The 27,297-nt window shown below is 38.0% G+C and overlaps 1 protein-coding gene across 1 annotated transcript in view; it reads right to left on the bottom strand.

The window, feature by feature from the left end:
* The window catches only part of NRG1 (neuregulin 1), a 1,115,683-nt gene that overhangs the window by 673,514 nt on the left and 414,872 nt on the right, over positions 1-27,297 (bottom strand). The window lies entirely within an intron of this gene.

Below are 27,297 nucleotides of genomic sequence, written 5' to 3'. Positions count from 1 at the left end.
TGATAAGTCCGAGAAGAGTAAATCATGACAATTTGGGTAATGTTAATGGTAACAGATCATATTAGTGGTAATCTTCACCTAATTCTATAAAGGAGTTCCTAAGACATGTGGGCATAAAGATGAGAGGGAAAAACTATATATAACAACAGGGAAGCATATACTTCATTGCATATACTTCAAAGCATATACTTTCCCACTGGAAGAAAGAGGAAAAAAAGAAGAGAACAGTAGCTTTTTGAGGATTATCTCCTCCAATAATATCTGTGCAATGCTCAAGTAATGCTACAGGTAGACTTAGCAATTTGGAAACACAAGTAAGTGGATATTAATATTTATGCTTGCAGTGGTTAATGATTTTAAAGAGTTAATTTTATTTAAGTAAGGCCACAATGTGATTATTATGAGAAGAAACCTGGAATAATTTCAAAAGCCCTGGGTTCTAGATTATATCCTGTTTGCCTGATACACATCTGATTTCTTCTCATTATTATGACATGAGTAGTAGATTCTTTATTTGGTTACTATTAATACGGTAAGTCATGGAGGAGTTTGGGGCTGATATCTTTAGGGGCTTAAAAGCTTCAGATAGGGGCTTCCTTGGAAGTCTGTCTGGTGGTTAACAATCTGCCTTCCAATGCAGGGAGCGTAGGTTTGACCTCTTGTTGGGGAACTAAGATCCTGCATGCCGATGAGGCTACTAAGTCTGTGGACTGCAACTACTGAACCCATGCACTCTAGAGCGCATGCACTACAACTAGAAAAGTCATGCATTGCAACAACAACAACAAAATTAATTTTTTAAAAAAGCTAAAAACTAATGCTTACAGTTGTCTTTATGGAGCATCTCTACAAAAGTTTTCATTTTATTTAAGGGCTGGCTGGAAGAAGCACAAGCTGGAATCAAGATTGCCAGGAGAAATATCAATAACCTCAGATATGTAGATGACACCACCCTTATGGCAGAAAGTGAAGAGTAACTAAACAGCCTCTTGATGAAAGTGAAAGAGGAGAGTGAAAAAGTTGGCTTAAAGCTCAACATTCAGAAAACTAAGATCATGGCATCTGGTCCCATTACTTCATGGGAAACAGATGGGGAGACAGTGGAAACAGTGTCAGACTTTATTTTTTTGGGCTCCAAAATCACTGCAGATGGTGATTGCAGCCATGAAATTAAAAGACACTTACTCCTTGGAAGGAAAATTATGACCAACCTAGATGCATATTAAAAAGCAGAGACATTACTTTGCCAACAAAGGTCCACCTGGTCAAGGCTATGGTTTTTCCAGTGGTCATGTATGGATGTGAGAATTGGACTGTGAAGAAAACTGAGCACTGAAAAATTGATGCTTTTAAACTATGGTGTTGGAGAAGACTCTTGAGAGTCCCTTGGACTGCAAGGAGATCCAACCAGTCCATCCTAAAGGAGATCAGTCCTGGGTGTTCATTGGAAGGACTGATGCTGAAGCTGAAACTCCAGTACTTTGGCCACCTGATGCGAAGAGCTGACTCATTGGAAAAGACCCTGATGCTGGGAGGGATTGGGGGCAGGAGGAGAAGGGGACGACAGAGGATGAGATGGCTGGATGGCATCACCGACTCCATGGGCATGAGTTTGAGTGAACTCTGGGAGTTGGTGATGGTCAGGGAGGCCTGGCGTGCTGCACTTCATGGGGTTGCAAAGAGTCAGACACGACTGAGCGACTGAACTGAACTGAACACTTACATGGAGCTTACCCCAGCCCTGTTGTTGTTCCAGCTTATCACACACAGTAACTCATTTAACTCACTCACAATAACAACCCATAAAGCAACTCCCATCATCATCCGTACTTTGCGTGAGAAGAACGAGGCAACTTGCCAAACAGCACGTAGCAAAGAAAAGTATATGTTAGATCTGAATTTAGGCCATCTTAATCCAAGAGATTTTGTTTTAACTGCTATATGTCTTTCAAGTATTTTTAAAATTAAACCTGTTCTACCTCTAGATTGTCCATATGACCTGGAAGGAATAATCAATAACTTGTTCATAAATAATGAATAAATTCTTCCTAAACCCCACCCAGTAATTAACAAATATGGCTACAATGAAAGAAATCTACCACACTCATTGCTTTCTCCACATGGCCAATTTCATCATGAATTTGTAATAGTGACACTGAGAATGTAACTGCCTGAGTTAGTTTTAACGTCACAATAAGCAGAACAAAGGAAAGGAATATGGCAAATCAACAAGCTGGATGCTAAGAACTGCCAGACATGCCTCCTGGGGACCCACACCCACTGTCCTGGCAAGTTTCAGCAATAAACTCAGTGCAGGGAGGGCTTCAGGAACATAGTTCCATCTTCTGGACAGAAAGGAGAATCCGAACAGATTTTGTGGGTCTACTTTATGAAAACCATATCCTATAGTCTGCAATTACAGTCCCATGGATTCTTTTTAAACCTCTATTTAAGCATGAGATTCAAGCTCCCGCACTAATTATCAAGCTTGATTATCTAACTTTCCTATTCCTATCAGGTTTGAAGCCTATAGGAATTGTCACTGGGAGGTGTTATAGCAATAAGAAGTAACAGCTGACTCCTGGAGAGAAGACAAAACTCAAAAGTATGTGCAGAAGAGTCAGTGCTTTGGAATGAAGAATCACACCCACTGACAACCCTGAGTGGCCATCACAGAAAGTATTAAGTTATAGTAATCATCCCATGCCTAGTATAATACCTCTTTGAAGAATTACACTAATAACCGTTTGGGCGGTTGTAGCTGAGGTTAGTTACCTTAGTTAACTTACTGGAAGATGTCTTTGTTTAGTGAGTTTTCTGCAATATAGGACATTTTTTTGTTAATAATATCTGATATCCAATAAGTCATTTATTCTGATTCTGAATAAAGTATTATTTACTAAAAATGTGCCTAAAATAAATAAAAAATATTCCTAATAATATTTTAAAAAACCTGACAAATGAAATTGGTAGGACATAAAAAAAGGAAAACCTTTATTTTTTTGAGGGGGGAATTTTTTTTTGAATATTTTATTTTGTATTGGGATAGAGCCAATTAACAATGTTGTGATAGTTTCCAGTGAACAGCAGAGGGATTCAGTCACACCTTTACATATATCCATTCTCCCCCAAATTCTTCTCCCTTCCAGGATTCCACGTAACATTGAGGGAGTTCCTTGCACTATAGAGATCCTTGCTGGTTATCCATTTTAAATACAGTGTGTACATGTTATTCCAAAACTCCCTAACTATCTCTCACCCCACTCCTTCCCCCAGCAAACATAAGTTCACTCTTTAAATCTGTGAATCTCTTTCTGCTTTCTAAGTTCACGTGTATCATTTTGAAAAGGGGAAATCTTTTTAATCTATAATTGCGAGCATGCTGATAAAACTCCAAATAAAAATTTTATATCTCAATTACCTGAATGTATTATTTATACAAAAATAAACCAACTGTGTATCTGAAACACCTGGAACATTCAATAAACTTTTGACATTCATACTTACGTGTAGAATTGCATAGAGGCAGCCTAAATGGCTGTTATTAAATGCTTAGAAATGCTTTCCTGGCAGGGTAGTGATAGTTTTCTGTCTCATCTTTCTACTCTGGAAAGTGAGGGTGGTATTAGATGCATCATCTGGCTGTCAGACACTCAGGCTTTAGAAAAGAAAGACGCATAAACAGAGCAATTTTGTTATAATTCTGTGATAAGACATTGTGCCATTAAGCGCTAGGCGCCATTCTGTTTTTAAGGAAAGACTGTTACACAGCAATCTGCCAGGACTTTTCCATTTTTATTCCTATTTTCTATTTTCTACATTTGAACTTAGTAACCCTTGGTATATTTTGGCAGAGCCTAAGCTTTCTCCTCAGTCCCAATTTCCCTCTTATTAACCTGAAATGAAATTCTATGAAGCTCTGCACAGAAAAATCACAGGATCAAATGCAAAGGTTGCATTTGCTACCTCCTGTCTCAAGCTTCTGCTTAATGTTCTAAAGGCAAGATGGGGAGTGACTCGGAATACCCAAGGGGCAGGAAAACAAGATACTGGTGTAGATGCATGTGTCTCATAATGGGTTATATACAGAGATAGAAACCAGAACTTTCTTACTATTACCTAATTTCCCTATGTGCTGACTTCCTAAAAATAACCTCGGCTATCTCTCTAGCCAGACCTGATGTCAGAGACTATATTTAGGACAGTAGCTAGTAGGAAGATTTCATCTGTTCATTCAAAATTTCCCCTAACACAGCAACAGATGTTAGCAAGAAAAATGAGCAAGGTCTAGAAAAACTTAAGCAAAAGACTTGAAATGGTAGTAAATGAAGAGGGTAGAGCTATAGAGAAGCGGCACCAATTAACGTCATCACGGTCATCACAGAAATGGCTTGTTTATCAGAAATTAGCACAACATATTTTTTTTTAAACATTCACTCATTTACCATTAAGCAGACTGGGCCTGAAGAAATTTAAATGTGAACTCTTAAAGAACATTACCCTCATAAACCCACCATTACCTAACTGCTTTGGATATGAAGTTACATAATAAAATAAAATGGTTGCTAACATATTAAGGACATAGAGATCTGAAAGGCTCAATAACGGTAAACAACACAACTTGTAAACAACAGAGCTGAGACACAAATCCAGGTTTATTTGACTACAGAGCCGATGTGCTCAACCACCCCGACAGCTGCTTTCCCCAAACACCCTTGCACCTGCTAAGGAATGCTTTCTCACGGCACCAGGTTTTCAAGAATGGTTATCATACAAGAAAATCTCAGCCGACTTCTTCACCCAGCTCCCCACACTTTCACTGTCATATTAGGAATGTTAAATAATAATGAAATGCCCTCAAGAGTTTTGAGTTTCCTAGTTAATGGCATAGAAGGAACTGGCTAATCTAGAAAGTAGATCCACACAACCGACCAAGATATTAACACTTCACTGATAAGGAAGGCTGCCAGGACCAGACAAAGTCGTGGAGGTCTTAGAGTCTTCAACAAGATAACTTGAGAGGGTCATGTCTAATGTTAATGTAATTTAAAATAATCAAATATAAATTAAACCATTTAAACCAATACAAAATATTTGCACACACATACACACATAGATAAATACATCCAGGTCTTATCATCTTTAAAAGTTTCTGCAAAACGTAACAAACTAAATCTTGGTGGGATGAAAAAGATGATTTTTTTTGTCTTTTTTTTTAAATCCCAATAACCAATAGACTAATGAATTTCCACATTTCCTCAGTAATCTTGGATAGGAAATACATAACACATAGTTAATATTTTTGGAAGATGAATTTCTTTAGCAAGTGACATCCCAACCCAACGGGTGTGGAGGAGAGGATCTCCTTAGCGTGTGAGGAGTCAAATGCCTGCCAATCTGTTCCCAAGTTGAACCTCATTTTCAGGGTCATTTTACATACATATATGCGGCTCCACAGTCTCCCTACTCTTCCCACCCTTGCATCTAAGCACTTTTCTCCATGGCAATGCTCTCTGCAGAGTTAGAAGCAGCCAAGACACCATCATGAGCATTTTCATTGATTTATTTTTAAGGCAAGAAGTATTAAATTCCAAATATTTGTAAACCAAATCAAAAGAAGGACTAAAATTAAAACTTAGGTATCTTGATTTCATTTTTTTTTTTCAACTTTGGTTGAGTCTTGAACATTTTTGCTGCTTCCCAAGCCAATTTTTTTTTCCAACTTTTGAATATCCTCATCAATTGTGCTGCTATGAAATCAATGTCTATACTTAAAATGCACACCTAATATAGGGCCCTCATTTAATAGGTCCATAAAATTGTACATTTACGTTTTGTTCACTTGAAGTTATTACACTGCTGGTTTAAGAGCTGGCAAGTGCAGATAAAAGATGCCGACAGGGATCTTAGAAGTCTGTGATCTCTTTCTTTCAACTGGAATGAGGCAGTTTCTAAAAGGTTTAGCTTAGACCAATCTGGTCCTGGGCTTCCCTGGCAGCTCAGTCAGTAAAGAATCTACCTGCCGTGCAGGAGACCTGGGCTCGATGCCTGGGTCAGGAAGATCTCCTGGAAAAGGAAAAAGCAACCCACTCCAGTATTCTTACCTGGAAAATCCTATGGACTGAGGAGCCTGGCAGGCCACAGTCCATGAGGTAGTAAGAGTTGGACATACTTAGTGACTAAACCACCACCACCAATCTGGTCCTAGGAAATCATTTTCCCTAATGGTAATCTACACATGTCTTAATTAATAAGCTATTTCTTACCATCCTGCTAATTACAGACCTTGGCAATAAGTTTAAAAAAAAAATAATCCATGAGACTGGAAGCCACTCTATGCTATTCATGATGGTAATCAAACCCTTCCTTCTAAGACAGCTAAACAATGGCAGAGCTGTCAGGATTTAGAGTCATCACTTAGGGTGACTGCCAGCTAGTATCACTCATTAAATCACAGTCTAGGGAACAACTTGTTTTGACAGATGAAACCTAACTCTTTGGGGGAAAAAACCCTGATGCTGGGAAAGATTGAAGACAAAAGGAGAAGGGGGTGGCAGAAGACAAGATGGTTAGAGAGTATCACTGACTCAATGGACATGGATGTGAGCAAACTCCAGGAGAGAGTGGACGATAGAGGAACCTGGAGGGCTGCAGTAAAGAATCAGACATGACATAGAGACTAAACAAAACAACTTACCTGTAAACTCAGGACAGTAGAAGGAGTTTGAGACACACTGTTACTCGGTACACAACTTTCAACACATCCAGAATTTCTCTCCCATCTTGGCCAAACAAGTCTTTCCCAGCTTTGTTGAAAGTTTGAGTGCTATTTTTCTTAGTTGACTGTGTCTTTCATTACAAGATATCTTTTGGGCACTTAGAGTGCAGATGTATTGTAATTGGACTATTACCAGGTAGATCGTCCATCCTGGCTTTCCTGGGAGAGCCTTAGTTTAAAGCCTGTTGTCTCAGGATAATTGTTAAGATTTCCCCTTTTCATTCACACAAGTTTTAACAATACATTAAACTGTCCAATTACCAATTACTAACAATAAGTAATGTGGGATCCTTCCATCAAGCACTGGTCCCCCTAACAGTTTGATCTTTGAAAATATTTTCCTTCCACTGAGCATTATTTTGATTGAGGTTTCTTTCCAGATGGGTTTGCTACAGCTGTGTTTTGAAGCTTCTTCTCTGTGTTCTAAATTATCCTTTCAGACCTTGGTGATATGTGATGAACCCTACATAATTCTATTTTCACCTCTGATGCTATTAATCAAATGAAAACATTGTGATGGTGAAAATGAAAGTGTTAGTCACTTAGTCATGTCCAACTCTTTGTGACTCCATGGACTATAATCCACCAGACTCCCGTGTCCATGGAATTCTCCAGGCAAGAATACTGGAGTGGGTTGTCATTCCTTTCTCCAGGGGATCTTCATGATCCAGGGGTCAAACTCAGGTCTCCTGTATTGCAGGCAGATTCTTTACCATCTGAGCTGCCAGGGTAATCAATGTAAATCTGGCCATCTTTGGATGATCTCAGCCTTGAATTACATTTGGAAGAAATATGAATCTCACAAGTAAAAATAATTAAAGAACATTTACATTTATACAGTGGTCTATTAAAAGATGCAAAAGGCACAGCATTCATTACATTTAATGTTGCACATTTCCCCACCTTGCTCACACATAGTCTTTTTTTCCCCAGGAATTCAATAAGGAAGAGATTGTCCTCAAGGGATTTCATCTCAGCCTAATGCACAGAACCAAAAAAATTAGAGCAATTTCAACCCTTGAGGGTTGCCAAAAGAATGCAACTGTAATCAGGGATTTCCCATTAAAGAGATTACCAAATGACTTTGATGAAACTAATGAGGACTGTGTCTGTGTTAAGTACAGAGACAGAACTAGAATGAACACCAGCAGAATTCTTTCAGTGAGATCTAAAGAATAACTGGAAGGAATCATTTAGAATGGCAGGCAATCAAGTGATGAGAGAGAAAAGGGATGACTACTTCATCAAGTACCTTCCAAAACTGATAGAATACACCAAAGACCTCTCTTTTGTCACATACAACTCAGTGACAGGTGTCATCTCTGTTCTCCAGAAAGCAGACCCAGAGAGATTCATGCACATCCCAAGGTCATGTAGGTCCCATGAGGGACATAAACCGACTACTGCATACTCAGCATGATGAACCCTTGAGCGGTAAGACAGGAAGCCTCCACCCACCATGTGTCATCTTGAACACACCGACAGTTTCTGAAGGAGGTAAAAGTACACAAGTACATGGGTATCTCAATAAACTTGGCTCAAACTCTCTTCCTTTCATCTAAAGTCAGTACAGGGTTCGCAACATTTTTCATATGCTTTCCTCATTTTCCAGAAATGTGGTTTATTTCTTTCCACTGAAAAATAGAAGAATTTTAAGACTAATCAAAGTACTACATGGAGTTGGAGGCCGAAACAGAACTCATCTACGTGGGGCAGTCATCTGCAAATCAGGGCGTTACTAGAGAAAATGATGGCAACCTAAGGGGCAGATGAGAAAGGATACACTGGCATAATTAGAAGAACATGTATTCTAGAAAGCCATTCTTTCATGATAAGGGCAGAATTGACACCAGTCTATTCCAATCATGTACTATGGAGCTGAGCGTTGGCCAAGGATTGCTGAATCTCACAGGACAATTCTCAGTGATAATGAAAAATGGAGATGAACAATTTTAGCTGATCTCAGAGGTCCAACATAAGTAATTCATCCTCAATTTTCTTTGTATCAGACTGTAGGTCCCTTTTTAATAGTAATAATTTTAATGAGAACAAATATACTTTAATATCTGTTGATTGACAAAATAATATATGTACATATAGATTCAGAGACTATTTTCAGAAACTTCAAAGTCCAGAGAATGGGAATCATTGAAGCAGATCACATTATATAATTATAGCTCAATATTTTTCATCAACTATTGATCAACTATTTTTGATCATTTTTCCACATACATTTGATTGGCCTACTAGGATCACACAACTATTTTAATAGCTTTAGAACCCAAGTTCTGGCACCCATGTTATTTGCAATATGTTCTGCTGCTTTGTCACTTAAGTGCATTAATACATGGAGTTGAAGACGCTTTAAACCAGAACAGACTTATATTTCCCTTTAATTTAGTGATTCATAAGTAATTTATTGAGCACCTACTCAGTGAACTTATTGAGCACCTACTATACAACACACAAACCATATGTTTATAACCTTCATCTGTTTTCTTCACAACAAATCGGAAAGCAAATGTTATTAACTATTGCTTTTTTCCATGTCAGGAAACTGAGCATTAGAAAAGTCGAGCAGCTTTCTGAAAGTAACACAAGAAACAAGGAGTAAGGCAAAACTTGGACCAAGATTTTTCAGTTGCTAACAGGATGCTCTATTCACTATGAACCTCTGTGCGTGGTAAAATGCAAATAACATGAGTATAATTCCAGGAAAGCAGTTTATTTAGACATCAGAAAAATCTATTTAGGGGATTTTCCTGGCGGTCTAGTGACTGAGAATTCACTGGCCAATGCAGGGGACACAGGTTCAATCCCTGGTCCGGGAAGATCCCACATGCCATGGAGCAACGATGCCTGTGCACCACAACCACTTAGCCCGCACTCTAGAACTCACGCTCAGAACAAGAGAAGCCCCCACAATGAGAAGCCCACGCACTGCAACTAGTGAGTAGCTGTCACTCTCCAAACTAGAGAAAGCCTGTGCATAGCAATGAAGACATGCGTAGCCAAAAATTTAAAAATAAAGACTTTAAACAATACTTATTTATATATAATTCAAATTTTAAGCACAAATTAGATTTTTCTAGAATACATAACCTAGGAACCTATGAGAAGCAACAATTTACTGGAGTGAGTGCATATGTTTAGCCTGGTTTAAGTTATTACATATGTCATATTACTTGCTTTTTTTGCTTAGAAACTCAGTTTATTTTTCTGGAACATTATGATTCCCTAAACAAAATAAAACAATTAAACAAATGCCCTGTAAATTGTCCTTGCTTTGAAATTTTTGTAATGTCTATCAACTGAAATCTTTAATGTGTTTTAACTGTTAGAAGAAAATGAAAAATAATAAAATTATTTTTAAAAATCATGCTTTTCAAAAAAATCATGCTTTTTATTTATTCTTCACCCAAATTAATGAAAACATGTTGCACCTAGACTAAGACGGGACTTTGGCCTTTCAGGGGCTGATATAGGTTAAAAAGTAGTGTCCAACTACATTTACTCATTGTTTCCCTAATTTTCAGGATACACTTGGATAGACAAAAACAAAGCCACTAATTAAACAAAAACAAAGTCCCTCACACTATTTAGGAATATTTATATTTTAAAATGTGTATTTAATTTCTCAAATTATTTAAAATAAGTAGCTAATATTTTTAAATATTTAAATGAGTCTGAAGATACTTTTCAGTACATCCACGATCAGTATCATTCCTTGTTACATGTGTAAATTTTTACATAGTGGTACTGCTATTTCCAGTCCATGTGTTTCCACATTATGTACCAACTCATGAAACTCAGAAATGCCTCTAAGTTTCTGTTTCTGTTCTCTGGAAACTGACTTAATTTTCAGAGTTTCTGTTTCTAAAAAAGAGTACCAGCAGTCTTTAGATTCTTTTCCTGCATGTGTGATGGCCAAGTCACTTCAATCGTATTTGAAACCCTATGGACTGTAGCCCACCAGGCTCTTCTGTCCATGGGATTCTCCAGGCAAGAATACTGGAGTGGGTTGTCATGCCCTCCTCCGGGGGATCTTCCTGACCCAGGGATCAAACACACATCTCCTGTGTCTCCTGAATTCCAGGCAGATTCTTTACCGCTAGTGCCATATGGGAAGTCCCAATCCTTTGTCTACCTCTGCCCAAAGATGTTTCTCATTCTGCCTCTTAATTTATATAAGCTTTGTCCATTTTTCAAGCTGTTTAATCTGTCTCATCACTGCCAAAACATCTCTTGTATCTTCCTGACTTATGTCTTGCCTGACTTTTTTCCTCTCATCTATTAGAGCACATAAGTCTACATTCCAATATGTACCACTAGATATATCATTAGAGTATTCTAGAGCTGTCATGAATTTTATAAGAACATCCAGTGTAACTTTCTCATTTTAGAAATGAGCAAATTGAGGTTCAGAGATCAGATATGACTTTTTCCAGACTGCATACATAAGCAAGTTTCTGAACACACTTTACAAGCCAGTTTTCTTTCTCCTACACCAGTGGCTACAAACACTTATCACACTATGATATTCGTTTACAGAGAGGCAGTCTAGAACAGTGTTAAGAGCATGGAATCTGGAGTGAAGCAATTAGGGTTCAAACCCCAACTCCACACCCTGATACATATGACATGTTGGCCAATGAATTGATATTTACAGGCGTCTCTAGTCAGAGCTTCTATTTCATTTGGCAATCATGTATTCAACACACTTTTACTGACCAGTCACTATGAGCTGGGCTCTGCCAAGTGCTAGGAATGCCAGGAGAGAAAGTCGTGATTCCAGCCCTCAGGGAATCAGGCATCCAAAAGAAATCACATGAACGGTAGTATAAACGAGGTGTGTCAGAAAAACATCAGTGCAAAGGCAAGGAAAGCGGCCAGTGCACCTGGGCAGGCCCCTAAGGAAAATGTTTGCTAAATGGATGAATGAAATGTATCTTCCCTGGGCCACAAGAGGGGGAAATAGATACTTGAGAGAAATACAGGGGGAAAGAAAAGGCACTTCTTCCTCAGTGATGGACTCTTGAGCTCAATAGAAAGAGCCCTCACTTATCCAGGCGATAACCATTTATTGAACTTTCCATGAGGCTGTCAGATTGTATGAAGCAGGAGAGCCTCCAGCAGCTCTATGCACATAAGGCTGGACATTTGTATAAAATTAGACAAAACTACTTCCTTCTAAATTTGGGGTCTGCAGGTCTATTTCTTAATACACTTTTCAAAACTTCACAGGTCCAAGCACTCAGTAGCAAGTCAGACCCAGGGGAGATCTCCTCTATTGCGCTGGAACAATACCCCTGAAGCACCATTCCTTGGACAATTAGGCAGGTTCTGCTCTGAGGAAAGTTTTGCTGTGATGCACACCTTCCGCCACACAAATTCAATGGACTGGAAATATCTCAGAGAGGACCCTTCCCTTTTAAAAGGTCACTGAGCCAAACACAATAAAACTGCCCACTGTCACATGCTCTCCTTCCAACTGACGCTTCAAAAGTGCATACATTGAGGAATTCTTTGCACACCACACCTGGAGAAGAGTCTTTCTGAATTTCAACTTCCTTGTGGGTACTCCTATGTCTGTCACATAATTTCATTCTTGGAAACTCTGCTTTGTCTTTTGGAACCTCCTCCTGCTTCTGTTTTGGCTAGATTTTATTTTTACGATTTCTCCTTGTGACTTACATTTTAATATGACGCCACATATTTCACACAGGTGACAGAGGCATTTTCTGTACCTCCAGAATTCCACAGAGCAAGACTTCTAAAAGCTCGCTGGCCAACAGCTACTCACTAATGCCTCTTCCCATTTCCTGCCTAGCTGTGTGCATTCACCCAGATCAAAGGCGCCAAAATGTGATTTCCTAGTTGTGAGAGGAGAGAAAAAAATGAAGTGAATAGTAGATGACTGGGAGCCTCAGAGTGCTTTAGTTTACGGACACCTACAGGCCTGGCTTTAAAACATCACTACTGGAAGGGTGTATACAACACTGAATGTACCAAACCAGTGTAAGGGTTAAGCTCTGTTTTTACAGATCATAGGAAAAAGGGATCAAGTCAAATTGTCTGTGCTTGTTGTATCTTGGGGGGAAATGTGTACATATTACATAAGCAAAAGAAGTTCAGAAATAAATGTGATCACAAAATGTTATACTATTGAAAAATAGGTATTTGTGGCAAGAGAAATTTCAGATATCAGGAGTGCATTGCATACTCAGAAGCAATACAACTGAGGTAAGAATGTTAATAATTGGCCATAAGTCTTATGCTTTAAAGAATTTTAAATCCTAAAATAATCATCCAAAAAAGGAAAACCAAAAACAAGCCACAGTAAAAAGATTCAGAATCTATCTACTCATATATGAGTATGCAATTACTGGAATTGAGGAAGACAGTACATTTTGCTTCCACTCTTTTCAGAGATTCTATTAAATATTTATATATTACACTTATTAACACATTTATACAGGTATCAGTTATATGTGGACATACTATTTACACAACATAGTAGGACAAAAAGGAGGAAATGTGTAAGAGCAAAGAAGAGTGGGCACTGTGATGATGGTGATGAAGACAGAAGAGGACCAGTGACTATTATTAAGAACAGGCAGGGGAAGTCACAGTCCAAAATATGCTCTAAGGGGACCGCAGAGTCGGTGGGGCGTCTATGCAGGAAACTCAGTGGAGTGTAAGGATTCGAAGGTGAGATTGAAAGCAGAACCCAACACAAGTTCTGTATTTGAAACAGCTACATATACTGTTCTCTTCCTCAGCACATCTTCTCCATTCTGGAGCCCAGCAAACAAATAGCTGGATTCACCCCCAAGCAAATAATAAAATACTACCAACATGACTACAACAACTATTACTACTAGTTGAGTAACAATATTAATCCAAAATCAAGATCCAAAATTAGATAAAAAATTATTGATAGTACATCTCTAAAATAACTAAACAAACTCCCAGGAGAAAGACAAGGTTTTAGTTAGATGTCAGCATCTGAGAATAACAATCCTCTTGTTCTCTTAGGGTGGAGATTCACTGATGCTAAATCATACCTCTTTACCCAAATGTGATACCTGATCACACTTCCTTATGTCTTTTAATCCCAGAATTTCTACTCAGATAGGAATTTTAAGAATAAACAGTTCTTGATTAGCTCTAGTAGAAGAACTGTTATCGGGTGGAGAGGGAGGTGGGAGGGGGGATCGGGATGGGGAATACGTGTAAATCTACGGCTGATTCATATCAATGTATGACAAAACCCACTGAAATGTTGTGAAGTAGTTAGCCTCCAACTAATAAAAAAATAAAATAAAATAAAATAAAATAAAAACAAGTATACTATCAAGGGTGAAGCAGATCACCAGCCCAGGTTGGATGCATGAGACAAGTGCTCAGGGCTGGTGCACCGGGAAGACCCAGAGGGATGGGATGAAGAGGGAGGCGGGAGGGGGGATCAGGATGGGGAACACATGTAAATCCATGGCTGATTCATGTCAATGTATGGCAAAAACCACTACAATATTGTTAAGTAATTAGCCTCCAACTCATAAAAATAAATGGAAAATAAAATAAAAAGCAATAAAACTGAGTTAACATAAAAAAAAAAAAAGAATAAACAGTTCTAAAAGAATAAAAGAAAGCCACAAGAGTCAGTTGTTTTTTCCTTTATTAACCAAGCAATCAAGCACACCACAATATTAGGCAATCCAGCAACATTATAGATAAATACTAAGATAGGCAGGCTGGACAACAGAGATAATGTAAGAAACGGCAGGCAGGGGTGGGGATGGGGAGGAATATCTGATAAACTTAGGCAAAGGAAAAGCTATTACAACCAGAAAGCAAAAACAGAAGTTTTTCAAAGAGAATAATTAAAATAGAGGACAAGAAAGCATACTCAGAAACTAAACCATGGTCACTGAAATAAAGTACTGTAGAAAGACTAAAGAAACAGCCAAGAGGCTTTTACAGATATGGACTAATGAATGAAGACAAAAATTATGAGAAAGGACACATCTGGAGGATCTACTATCCAAGTATAAGGAGCCACAGAAAAGTGGAAGACAGTAATTATTACAGAAATGATAGAAGTGAAGATTCCTTAGCTGAAGGAAGCCATGCATCAACTAAGAAGCCTCACTGAATGAATATCATAAGTTCAAAAGGAGCCTCAAGTATGCCACTGAAAACATATAAATACTTTAATACTGAGATGATACTAAAAGTTCTTTAGGGAAAAACAGGAGACCTTAGACTTAGTCTGGTACCCGAGTTCTCACCAGCATCAACAGTGTTTGAAAGGAAAACTCTTTCCAGCCTAAAACTCTATACTCAGCCAAAGAATCAGTATACTGCAATTCAAGATGACAGTACATTTTGCCTTCACTCCTTTCAGAGATTCTATTAATTATATATCAAACTTATTACTGTATTTATATAAATACCAATTATACGGGAACATATTACTTAGTGTTGGTGTTACTGTCAGTTGCTCCATTGTGTCTGGCTCTTTGCAACCCCATGGACTGTAGCCCACCAGACTCCTCTGTCCATGGGATTCTCCAGGCGAGAATACTGGAGTGGGTTGCCATGCCCTTTTCCAGGGGATCTTCCTGACCCAGGGATCGACCCTGGGTCTCTTTACCATCTGAGCCACCAGGGAAGCTTTACACAACATTATAGCACAAAAAGGAGCAAAGCATGAGTGAATGCATGAAGCAGAGTATACTAGCGGTAAAGAATCCAACTGCCAAGCTGGAGACGTAGGTTCAATTCCTAGATTGGGAGAATCCCCTGGAGAAGGAAATCATAATTCACCCCAGTATTCTTGTCTGGGAAATCTCATGGACAGAGGAATCTGTTCAGCTACAGTCCATCGGGTTGCCAAAGAGTTTGACATGACTTATTGACTAAACAACAGTCTTTTCTTGGGACTTACTTTATGATGCATTACAATAAAATGAGAAGATAAGCTAAGAAATCAGTAGAGAAATAGCAGATTTAACCAAGACAAACAATATGAAACCCAGGTCTAGGAGCTAGGAGTCCAGGAGAAGGAGTCGAGGGGGGAGATTCATGGCTGCAAGAGAGGGCAGAGCAAATAGACTAGATGATATGATGGAGAGTAAAAATATATGAGGGTATGATAAAGGAGCTTCCAAGGTGGCTCAGAAGTAAGGAATCTGAATTTGAGCAAACTCGGGGAGACAGTGGAGGACAGAGGAGCCTGGAGTACTACCTTCCATGGGGTTGCAAAGAGTCAGACACAACTTAGTGACTGAACAACGACAACAAATGACACAGGGAAATAGAATAAAAAAATACACTCTGACATAAATCATAGCAGGATCCTCTATGACCCACCTCCCAGAGTAATGGAAATAAAAGCAAAAATAAGCAAAAATTAGTGGGATCTAATTAAACTTAAAAGCTTTTGCACAACGAAGGAAACTATAAGCAAGGCGAAAAGACAGCCTTCAGAATGGGAGAAAATAATAGCAAATGAAGCAACAGACAAAGGATTAATCTCAAAGATATACAGACAGCTCCTGCAGCTCAAGTCCAGAAAAAATAAATGACCCAATCAAAAAATGGGCCAAAGAACTAAGCAGACATTTCTCCAAAGAAGACATACAGATGGCTAACAAACACATGAAAAGATGCTCAACATCACTCATTATCAGAGAAATGCAAATCAAAACCACAATGAGGTACCATCTCACGCTGGTCAGAATGGTTGCTATCCAAAAGTCTACAAATAATAAATGCTGGAGAGGGTGCGGAGAAAAAGGAACCCTCTTATACACTGTTGGTGGGAATGCAAACTAGTACAGCCACTATGGAGAACAGTGTGGAGATTCCTTAAAAAACTGGAAATAGAACTGCCATATGACCCAGCAATACCACTCCTGGGAATACACACCGAGGAAACCAGATCTGAAAGAGACACGTGCACCCCAATGTTCATTGCAGCACTGTTTACAATAGCCAGGACATGGAAGCAACCTAGATGTCCATTGGCAGACGAACGGATAAGAAAGCTGTGGTACCTAGACACAATATTACTCAGCTATTAAAAAGAATACATTTGAATCAATTCAAATGAGGTGGATGAAACTGGAACCTACTACACAGAGTGAAGTAAGTCAGAAAGAAAAACACCAATACAGTATATTAATGCATATATACGAAATTTAGAAAGATGGTAACGATGACCCTATATGCGAGACAGCAAAAGAGACTAAGATGTAAAGAACAGACTTTTGGACTCAGTGGGAGATGGCGAGGGTGGAATGATTTGAGAGAATAGCATTGAAACATGTATATTATCATATGTGAAATTGATCGCCAGTCCAGGCTCCATGCATGAGACAGGGTGCTTGGGGCTGGTGCACTGGGATGACCCAGAGGGATGGGATGGGGAGGGAGGTGGGAGGGGGATTCAGGATGGGGAACACATGTACACCCATGGCTGATTCATGTGAATGTATGGCAAAAGCCACCACAATATTGTAAAATAATTAGCCTCCAATTAAAATAAATAAATTTTTATAAATAAATAAATGAGGCTTGATTTTGAGCAAATGACTCAATGTGAGAACAAAATCACTGATTTGAACTTGAACGTTAGGAAGCTTTGCTTTTCAGTGAACTAGGGGGTTGTGACATTGGACTCTTAAAAAAAAAAAAAATTCCGACACAGATCTTGACCTAACACTAAACGACATTTATGTGGTCATAATAACGTTAAGTGAAAGTCAAAGTCTCTCAGTCATGTCTGACTCTTTGTGACCCCATACGCTTTATTGTTCTATATTTAAAATTAACTTCTGGACAAAGATTTGGTTGTATTTTTAGCATAAAGTGAAAATATCAACAATCTAAAGACAGAAAAAGAGTAAGTGACAGAATTAAGACCTGAAATGAGAAAGAAAATGGGGAAAGCGGGTTGGACTAAGATTCTCATTGCATTTTATAGGGAATAAAGAGAGTGTTGGAAATTATCAGAAAAAGAAGATTCTATTCAAAGCTTATAATTACCTTAGAGTTACATTAATAGAAGGAGAAGAATATTAATAGAAGGAAGGTGAAGTACAATTGAGCAAAACTCCATCTTTCAAATTGCAGAGTGAACTGTTTAAGTCCAGTCAGTCAAGAAATTACTAAGGTCTCTACAAATTGCCTAGAATAAGAACATAACTTAAAAGATGCCTCTAGGAGTAAGAATGGAATGGGGAGTGTGGAGCAGGGCATTCTTGTTTCTCATCAGCAGAATTCTGGTGCTACTTGGTGTGTGTATTGGCATGTAATACTTTAATAATAGTAGTTGTGTGCATAATACATTTCATAGTAAGTACTGACTGCATTCAATTTTTGTGTGTGCAACACGTGAATTGTATTAGGCACTACTATAAAGTGGGATCCTTGTTTATTTTATAGACTGTGCAAACTTTTCTACATAGGGACATATAGAAATTTATATATATTATATATCCTTTATATGTAGACATTCTCTTGAGTTACAGTTTTCAGTATCTGAAATTCCTTCATTTTCTGTCAAATTTCACCATTAGCAATTCAATAATCTGGATTAAATATAGTCCTTCCCTATGTTTATTTTTTAATGCAAATATCTATAAAAGGTATAAATACTGGGAACCTAAGGATGAGGTGATATTCACCAAGAAAAGGATAAATGGTTCCAAAAGGCAGGGTGAGGAACTGTAAAGATATTTTGCTTACTTCGCTACTTCAATAAGGTCTTTTATCTTCATAGACTCTTAGTTTTCAATGCAGTAAGTACTTGCTTATACTTACACAGAAAAAGTGAAAAGTTCAGAAAGACTGAACTGATACTTAACCCCATGACCTAGAGAACAGGGTATGTTTACCAAACCAGTCTCTTGAAGTTGGAAATTTAAGAAACACCGAGAGGCCGAGTGGGAAGTGGTTAAAATCTCTAACCATGAAACATCTCAGTCAGTCAGAATTTGTTTTGACAAATCCACACCCTGTGGCCGGTATTAATGAGCTAGCAATTAAACCCCAAGCCTAGTCAGGAGCTGAAGGATGACTTTAGGACTAATGTTTACTGTTCCAGGCCATGTGCAAACCTTTGAACCTTTGTGAAGTGCAAATATGCAGGATTTGGTATAGAGCATCAGGCCATTTCCCACTGTAGGGCTCAAAACAAAATAAATATATGGGCAAAGAAAATCAGTAACTGATCAAGTACAATGTCATTATACAGATACAGTTTAAGAACTCTAGATTATCTTACTCTCTGCATTTAAACACATCCTTTCTTTAAAGAGATCTACTCTCCCAAGTACTAAATACTTGTCATATTGGATTAGGAAAATAAATCAATCAGATTTGATAACTGTCAAAGATAACACACAATTATTCAGATTTTGGTCATCTTTATTTTGAAGAAGTTGACATCTTTGAGGGTGGGTACATGGACATTATATTGGCTGACCCTCGGTGTATCTCCAGTTGTTTGAGGTGACAGCAGATTAACGGAGCCGTCTCATGAATACTTCCAGGGGGTGTTTGATGTCAGACTATTCATTCATGCTGAAAAGTACCCTTAACCCCCAAATCATCTCATATTCTGTTTATAATCACCAAAAAAGGAAAGTCTAGTTTTTACTTCTTTGGCATTTCTTTTTTTGATTTTTTCAAAAGAAGCCTCATACTCATTTTAATTTGCATTAAATATCACTGACAAAGAACAATATTATTTCCCTTGGATCTCATAATCCCATTTCTTTTGCTATTTTGGAAAATGTAGCAAAGAAATAGAAGTGTTTTTAAGGCTGGGTTGGAGGGCTGCAATGAACTGATTTCCAGGATTTGAAAATAAAGGATATGATTAAACAAACCTAGAGTTAGACCAATAAATTACACATTTGATTTGAGGATTTGGCAATACCCCTAAATGCCTATAAAGATTATATGGACTTGAGCTTAGAGTTCCTGGGCTGCAATATAACTGGGATTGGATGAACTGACATTCTGGTAGACAAAAGCCCAAAGAGTTGCATCATGTCCTTCTTTGGAGAGAATTAGTTGGCCAAGAAAAGCATAGAAAAAGAAGAGGAAGAGCACAAACACTGATTTAGGGACTGTCCACACTTTCATTTAGGGACTAATGGAGTAGTTTTCTTGGCAAGGCCAGCCTGGTGGACGGGTAAATGTTAAAACCATCTCAGTTGGAAGACCAGACATAAGATCAACTCATTCCCATTGTTCTGAATCCATATTCCCTAGCAATTTTCAGAAAACTTGGCAACCCATGTCTCTAATGTATAGGGAGAGAATGAATCTGTCAGACCAACAAGTGATGTTCTCATCAGACAGATGCACTTCTCATTATAAATAGATAAGCTGGCATTCTGATTATAATTTGGATTCCCATGCAGCTCGTCTACAGGGACAGTTTTCTGGGAATCATTGTTGACTTCAGCATCATACCCTGTATAACAGTTAAATTGATCATTGTAAATCAAAAGCATTGCATTCTGGTTTGCATTTAAAACTGTATATAATATAATATATGTTAACGTGAATCTGATTCTGAATGGATCCAGCTCTACCTACTCAGCTAACAAAAGTCACAATACTCAGCCTATAATCCTGGAGGAATTATGACCCCATACAGTGTAATAACCAAGGAAAACACCACCATAGGGATCTATCTGGGTGGTCAGCACCCAAGCAAGTTTTCCAATTTCAGATTATACCTGTAAGTTAAAAGTTATAAGGAGGAAGCTTTATTCTAAGTTTGTTTTTAATTGGAGGATAACCTCTTTACAATGTTGTATTGGTTCTGTTGTACAACAATGTGAATCAGTCATACGGATACATATATCCACTCCCTCTTAAGCCTCCCCTCCACCTACCCACGCCCCATCCTACCCCTCTAGGTCTTCACAGAGGATCTGGCTGAGCAGCTACCCAAAGTAAGAAAATGTGTCAAAATATGTTGTATGCCTTTCTAGGGACCTAGGACAAAGGAAAAGAAAAGAGAAAAATATGGACTCAGTTTACATAATTTGCTACAAGTGGTTATAGTAACTTTAGTTTCTTCCATTTGTTTTCAGAGAAATCCTTTGCCTTGCTGCACTCTCTAAAATTGCAGCTAGATTTTCACTGAAATTACAAATGAATAAAGTGGGGATAGAACTTAGTCAAGATCCTTAAGTACAGATTTTTTACAAGGATAGATCTATTATACTGATGCTGGAGGGGAATTTACTTAATTTTGAATGGAGCTGGCCAGTGACAAACAGGAAATTCTTGCCCTTAGCATGCTAAGTAGACATTGAAATATATTGTACATAGAAAAAGACTTTTCTTCCTCAAATGTTGCACACAAAACTATTCACCTCAAAACTATCACGTTTTGTGTTTTTATTCCCAAACTTTTGAGGAAGAACAACAACATCCCAGCCAGCTGGAACAAAACATGGAAGCTAGGGCTGCTTGTATAAATAAAGCTGCTTTGCAAGAGAAATGGCTGCTTTTGAATTAGTAAACACCCAGAGCTTTACCAGAGACAGATTTTATACCAAAGAGACAAAGAAAGCCAGAGTAGGTGATGCCAATTCCTTGATATATCAGTCTTTGATTACTCTTTGCCAGTGGATTGCTACAGTATATTAATAGTATTGATCTATTGGCTAGGCCAAGAAGTTCATTCAGGTTTTTCTGTAAGATGTTATGGAAAAACTCGAATGAACTTCTTGGCCAACCCAATATAAGAAAGCAACAGTCCCAACACCATAACCAGCAGATAAATCAGATCATAGAATGGAACTTTAAAAACACAGTCAACTATTCTCTAGTTTTGCTCACAACTTCCACAAATATCATCATCTAAATGCTTTAAAAATAATATATTATTAATTGACATATTTGTGTAGCCAGGGACTTAAACATTCTGTTAGTGGTTGCAGGCTACAACCATCTCCCTCTTGACTGATTCTTATTCCATTTATGGTCACATACAACTGACCTTTTATTCAATAAAAATTCATTCACTCAATGTGCTATCTGAACATTCTGCATCATCCTTGGGGATCCAAAGATAAAGACACTGAAACAAGATGAAAAGGCAAAGAAATACCCAACAGGTAAAGGAACATGAAAAATGCCCACCAAGTCAAACAAAAGAGGAGGAGATAGGGAATCTGCCTGAAAAAGAATTTAGAATAATGATAATAAAAATGATCCAAAATCTTGAAAACAAAATGGAGTTACAGATAAATAGCCTGGAAACAAAGATTGAAAAGATACAAGAAATGTTTAATAAAGACCTAGATGAAATAAAAAAGAGTCAATTAAAAATGAATAATGCAATGAATGAGATCAAAAACACTTTGGAGGGAACCAAGAGTAGAATAACGGAGGCAGAAGATAGGATAAGTGAGGTAGAAGATAAAATGGTGGAAATAAATGAAGCAGAGAGGAAAAAAGAAAAAAGGATCAAAAGAAATGAGGACAACCTCAGGGACCTCTGGGACACTGTGAAACGCCCCAACATTCGAATCATAGGACTTCCAGAAGAAGAAGACAAAAAGAAAGGCCATGAGAAAATACTCGAGGAGATAATAGCTGAAAACTTCCCTAAAATGGGGAAGGAAATAGCCACCCAAGTCCAAGAAACCCAGAGAGTCCCAAACAGGATAAACCCAAGGCGAAACACCCCAAGACACATATTAATCAAATTAACAAAGATCAAACACAAAGAACAAATATTAAAAGCAGCAAGGGAAAAACAACAAATAACACACAAAGGGATTCCCATAAGGATAACAGCTGATCTATCAATAGAAACCCTCCAGGCCAGAAGGGAATGGCAGGATGTACTGAAAGTAATGAAAGAGAATAACCTACAACCTAGATTACTGTATCCAGCAAGGATCTCATTCAGATATGAAGGAGAATTTAAAAGCTTTACAGATAAGCAAAAGCTGAGAGAATTCAGCACCACCAAACCAGCTCTTCAACAAATGCTAAAGGATCTTCTCTAGACAGGAAATGCAGAAAGGTTGTATAAACGTGAACCCAAAACAACAGAGTAAATGGCAACGGGACCACACCTATCAATAATTACCCTAAATGGAAATGGGTTGAATGCCCCAACCAAAAGACAAAGATTGGCTGAATGGATACAAAAACAAGACCCCCTATATATGCTGTCTACAAGAAACCCACCTCAAAACAAGAGACACATACAGACTAAAAGTGAAGGGAAGGAAAAAAATATTTCATGCAAACAGAGACCAAAAGAAAGCAGGAGTCGCAATACTCATATCAGATAAAATAGACTTTCAAATAAAGGATGTGAAAAGAGACAAAGAAGGACACTACAGAATGATCAAAGGATCAATCCAAGAAGAAGATATAACAATTATAAATATATATGCACCCAACATAGGAGCACCGCAATATGTACGGCAAACGCTAACGAGTATGAAAGAGGAAATTAATAGTAACACAATAATAGTGGGAGACTTTAATACCCCACTCACAACTATGGATAGATCAACTAAACAGAAAATTAACAAGGAAACACAAACCTTAAATGACACAATGGACCAGCTAGACCTAATTGATATCTATAGGACATTTCACCCCAAAACAATCAACTTCACCTTTTTCTCAAGTGCACACGGAACCTTCTCCAGAATAGATCACATCCTGGGCCATAAATCTGGTCTTGGAAAATTCAAAAAAATTGAAATCATTCCAGTCATCTTTTCTGACCACAGTGCAGTAAGATTAGATCTCAATTACAGGGAAAAAATTGTTAAAACTTCAAACATATGGAGGCTAAATAACACGCTTCTGAATAACCAACAAATCATAGAAGAAATCAAAAAAGAAATCAAAATATGTATAGAAATGAATGAAAATGAAAACACAACAACCCAAAACCTATGGGACACTGTAAAAGCAGTGCTAAGGGGAAGGTTCATAGCATTACAGGCTTACATCAAGAAACAAGAGAAAAACCAAATAAATAACCTAACTCTACACCTAAAGCAATTAGAGAAGGAAGAAATGAAGAACCCCAGGGTTAGCAGAAGGAAAGAAATCTTAAAAATCAGGGCAGAAATAAATGCAAAAGAAACTAAAGAGACCATAGGAAAAATCAACAAAGCTAAAAGCTGGTTTTTTGAAAAAATAAACAAAATTGACAAACCATTAGCAAGACTCATTAAGAAACAAAGAGAGAAGAACCAAATTAACAAAATTAGAAATGAAAATGGAGAGATCACAACAGACAACACGGAAATACAAAGGATCATAAGAGACTACTACCAGCAGCTCTATGCCAATAAAATGGACAACTTGGATGAAATGGACAAATTCTTAGAAAAGTATAACTTTCCAAAACTGAACCAGGAAGAAATAGAAGATCTTAACAGACCCATCACAAGCAAGGAAATCGAAACTGTAATCAAAAATCTTCCAGCAAACAAAAGCCCAGGACCAGATGGCTTCACAGCTGAATTCTACCAAAAATTTAGAGAAGAGCTAACACCTATCTTACTCAAACTCTTCCAGAAAATTGCAGATGGAGGTAAGCTTCCAAACTCATTCTATGAGGCCACCATCACCCTAATTCCAAAACCAGACAAAGATGCCACAAAAAAAGAAAACTACAGGCCAATATCACTGATGAACATAGATACAAAAATCCTTAACAAAATTCTAGCAAACAGAATCCAACAACATATTAAAAAAATCATACACCATGACCAAGTGGGCTTTATCCCAGGAAGGCAAGGATTCTTTAATATCCGCAAATCAATCAATGTAATACACCACATTAACAAATTGAAAGATAAAAACCATATGATTATCTCAATAGATGCAGAGAAAGCCTTTGACAAAATTCAACTCTCATTTATGATTAAAACTCTCCAGAAAGCAGGAATAGAAGGAACATACCTCAACATAATAAAAGCTATATATGACAAACCCACAGCAAGCATCACCCTCAATGGCGAAAAATTGAAAGCATTTCCCCTGAAATCAGGAACAAGACAAGGGTGCCCACTCTCACCACTACTATTCAACATAGTGTTGGAAGTGCTGGCCACAGCAATCAGAGCAGAAAAAGAAGTAAAAGGAATCCAGATAGGAAAAGAAGAAGTGAAACTCTCACTGTTTGCAGATGACATGATCCTCTACATAGAAAACCCTAAAGACTCGTCCAGAAAATTACTAGAGCTAATCAATGAATATAGTAAAGTTGCAGGATATAAAATTAACACACAGAAATCCCTTGCATTCCTATATACTAACAATGAAAAAACAGAAAGAGAAATTAAGGAAACAATACCATTCACCATTGCAACAAAAAGAATAAAATACTTAGGAGTATATCTACCTAAAGAAACAAAAGACCTATACATAGAAAACTATAAAACACTGATGAAAGAAATCAAAGAGGACACAAACAGATGGAGAAACATACCGTGTTCATGGATTGGAAGAATCAATATTCTTAAAATGGCTATTCTACCCAAAGCAATCTATAGATTCAATGCAATCCCTATCAAGCTACCAACGGTATTTTTCACAGAACTAGACCAAAGAATTTCACAATTTGTATGGAAATACAAAAAACCTCGAATAGCCAAAGTAAGCTTGAGAAAGAAGAATGGAACTGGAGGAATCAACCTGCCTGACTTCAGACTCTACTACAAAGCCACAGTCATCAAGACAGTATGGTACTGGCACAAAGACAGAAATATAGATCAATGGAACAGAATAGAAAGCCCAGAGATAAATCCACAAACCTATGGACACCTTATCTTTGACAAAGGAGGCAAGGATATACAATGGAAAAAAGACAACCTCTTTAACAAGTGGTGCTGGGAAAACTGGTCAACCACTTGTAAAAGAATGAAACTAGAACACTTTCTAACACCATACACAAAAGTAAACTCGAAATGGATTAAAGATCTAAATGTAAGACCAGAAACTATAAAACTCCTAGAGGAGAAGATAGGCAAAACACTCTCCGACATAAATCACAGCAAGATCCTCTATGACCCACCTCCCAGAATATTGGAAATAAAAGCAAAACTAAACAAATGGGACCTAATGAAACTTAAAAGCTTTTGCACTACAAAGGAAACTATAAGTAAGGTGAAAAGACAGCCCTCAGATTGGGAGAAAATAATAGCAAATGAAGAAACAGACAAGGATTAATCTCAAAAATATACAAGCAACTCCTGCAGCTCAATTCCAGAAAAATAAATGACCCAATCAAAAAATGGGGCAAAGAACTAAACAAACATTTCTCCAAAGAAGACATACAGATGGCTAACAAACACATGAAAACATGCTCAACATCACTCATTATTAGAGAAATGCAAATCAAAACCACAATGAGGTACCATTACACGCCAGTCAGGATGGCTGCTATCCAAAAGTCTACAAGCAATAAATGCTGGAGAGGGTGTGGAGAAAAGGGAACCCTCTTACACTGTTGGTGGGAATGCAAACTAGTACAGCTGCTATGGAAAACAGTGTGGAGATTTCTTAAAAAACTGGAAATAGAACTGCCATATGACCCAGCAATCCCACTTCTGGGCATACACACTGAGGAAACCAGATCTGAAAGAGACACGTGCACCCCAATGTTCATCGCAGCACTGTTTATAATAGCCAGGACATGGAAGCAACCTAGATGCCCATCAGCAGATGAATGGATAAGGAAGCTGTGGTACATATACACCATGGAATATTACTCTGCCATTAAAAAGAATTCATTTGAACCAGTCCTAATGAGATGGATGAAGCTGGAGCCCCTTATACAGAGTGAAGTAAGCCAGAAAGATAAAGAACATTACAGCATACTAACACACATATATGGAATTTAGAAAGATGGTAACAATAACCCTATATGCAAAACAGAAAAAGAGACACAGAAATACAGAACAGACTTTTGAACTCTGTGGGAGAATGTGAGGGTGGGATATTTCAAAAGAACAGCACATATACTATCTATGGTGAAACAGATCACCAGCCCATGTGGGATGCATGAGATAAGTGCTCCGGCCTGGTGCACTGGGAAGACCCAGAGGAACTGGGTGGAGAGGGAGGTGGGAGCGGGGATCGGGATGGGGAATATGTGTAAATCCATGGCTGATTCATATCAATGTATGACAAAACCCATTGAAATGATGTGAAGTAATTAGCCTCCAACTAAAAAAAAAAAAAAAAAAAAGACACTGACATCTACCCTCAAAGAACTCAGGCATATGTGCTCGATTACCACCACCACACAGTGTGGCATTTTATCAGACCGCTGGGTACAGATTAATGCTATTAGACTTTCCCCATGTGTATCTATTATTTCCATATGTATACTTAGTCATTCAGTCATGTCCAACTCTTTGTGACCCCATGGACTATAGCCTGCCAGGTTCCTCTGTCCATGGGATTTTTCAGGCAAGGATACTGGAAAGGGTTGC

This window comes from Dama dama, chromosome 32 (genome assembly GCF_033118175.1).
Source record: "Dama dama isolate Ldn47 chromosome 32, ASM3311817v1, whole genome shotgun sequence".
NCBI classification, from domain to species: Eukaryota; Metazoa; Chordata; class Mammalia; order Artiodactyla; family Cervidae; genus Dama; species Dama dama.
Note: the sequence above shows the minus strand (reverse complement) of the source record. Positions and strands in the feature narration are given on the sequence as shown.